The sequence below is a fragment of the Pteropus vampyrus genome, unplaced genomic scaffold (genome assembly GCF_000151845.1).
Source record: "Pteropus vampyrus isolate Shadow unplaced genomic scaffold, Pvam_2.0 Scaffold102, whole genome shotgun sequence".
Classification (NCBI taxonomy): Eukaryota; Metazoa; Chordata; class Mammalia; order Chiroptera; family Pteropodidae; genus Pteropus; species Pteropus vampyrus.
In genome coordinates, this window is record NW_011888883.1 from 2,791,874 (window position 1) to 2,794,298 (window position 2,425).

The window sequence follows — 2,425 nt, forward strand, 5'->3', positions numbered from 1 at the left end:
AATAACTTTGCTAACGACAATACACAAGGTCTTAAATAAGACCACCCAGACATAGGACAAGATTGCTGGTTGTGCCTAAACCCAAAAACCCCCTTACTATGTCGGGGTAGGAACTCCCTTAAACTTTACTGAGCTCAGCAGGCTAGAACTTCAAGTCGATTCACTAGCAGAAGTAGTCCTCCAAAATAGAAGAGGTTTAGATTTATTTTTCTGAGAACAAGATGGATTATGTATGGCTCTAGGTGAAACCTGTTGCTTCTATGCTAATAACTCTGGAGTAATTAGAGAGAACTTACGACTAGTAGAGAGAAATTTAGATGCCAGGGAAGAACAAAGACTAGAATTAGATAACTGGTTTCATAGGATGTTCAGTTGGTCACCATGGCTAACAACCCTTCTATCTGCTATAGCCGGACCTTTAATCCTCCTCCTCTTCTTGTTAACTTTTGGCCCATGTTTCCTCGATTTCTTGTTTGCATATATAAGGAAGAGAATTAATTCTATTAAACCTTTAGTATTACAAAATAGAGGTTATGAACAAATTCCACATGAAGAATCAAGGATTTGATTTTCTGCTAAGGCCAGTGGGGAATGCGCTGGCTGGAAAATTATTGCTTGGCTATCGCCCATGGGAACATAGGCTATCGCCCATGAGAACATAACATTCTAACAATAAGCTTTCTGCTTCTGTACCCCCGCTTGCACACCTGACCCGTGGGGTGACAGGTAGTGAATAGGAGAAAAATAGACCTTTGTGTTTAAGACAGAATGAGGAATGGGATTTAGGGCTTAAAAACTCTGTACCTCTACATTTCGGGGCTGCTTAATTTGGGGTCTGCGTACCCCTGGCAGACCCAGCTGGCTGAATAAAGAGCGTGTTTCCTATAACTCACTGATTTCTGGTGGTCCGTGTGTCTTTCGGGGGCTGGCAGCTACAACACCAAACACCTGTAGTAAGGACTGGGGATCCAGTGTGAACAAAAACACATATAGATCCAGATAATTCCAAACATAAGACTATATTGCAACTTTTACAAGTACTATGAATAAATTAATAAATTAACAAGTACTGCAATAAATCAATCTGACTTCCCAAAAGAAGTGACACTTGAACTAAGATCTGAAGAATGAATAGGAGATAACTAGATGAAGCAGGAAAAAAAAAGAACATTCCATGAAAAGGGATGTGTATTTGCTCCCTATTTCTCAGAAAAATTAGGTGCTTTCAAAGATACTGGTTATTTGTGGAACAGAATATTGCAATGATCAGGAAACAGTACAAATAAAATACAATTAAATGAAAAATGCATTGTAGACGTAGTTAGGGAAGAGATGAAAATTAACCATTTTGTTTGGCTTTTTAAAAATTTTTGTTTGTATTTTATACATAGAAGAAAGAAATATACCAATAACAATGATTATCTCTGTGTGGAATTATGGGTGATTCTTAATTTCTATCATTCTGAATTTTGTAATTTATTTTTCTTTACAATGATTAAATGTTATTTGATAGATTTAAAAAAATCAAAGTTTGGAAAAATAATTGACTGGATTTTTTAAAGAAGACTTAAAAGAAGAAATAAATCTAGAGATGGCTTTAGAAGATTGCAACAATTTTGTTGGGGAGAAGTAGGAGAAGAATAGGCCAGGCATCAGGAATGGAGTTAGAAATGAAGCCAGAATAGAGCATTGCAGAAATGTTTTTAAGCCACGTAACATTTTCAATAAACTCCCTAAATGCTATTTTTCCAAAATAAATTAATGGTACTATCCTTCATAGGCAAAACTTATTTTGCTGCATTCTTCCTTTGTAATGATTATCCTTCAAATCCTCAGTGGAGCCCACCTCCTCACCAAACTGTGAAGCTTTCTCTGATGCCCTTTCCTAACAGTTGTCCCCTCCTCTCTACTACTTCTTTAACTTATTCAGATTATTGTGATACACTATGTTGTTTTTAGATTTATTAGTTTTACATGTGGATGCAGTAAAAGCAAGGGCTCTGGAGGCAGACTGCCTGGATATAAAGTTCTACTCCTATTCTTTTTAGTTGTGAATGTTGTAGCCGCCAGCCCCCGATAGACACACGGACCACCAGAAACCAGTGAGTTATAGGAAACACACTCTTTATTCAGCCAGCTGGGTCTGCCAGGGGTACGCAGACCCCAAATTAAGCAGCCCTGAAATGTAGAGGTACAGAGTTTTTAAGCCCTAAACCCCATTCCTCATCCTGTCTGAACACAAAAGTCTATTTTTCTTCTATTTACTAACTGTCAACCCACAGGTCGGTTGTGCAAGCAGGAGTACAGAAGCAGAAAGCTTATTGTTAGAATGTTATGTTCCCATGGGTGATAACCTATGTTCCCATGGGCAATAGCCAAGCAGTAATTTTCCAGCCAGCACATGAAACCTCAGGAAGTTATAAAA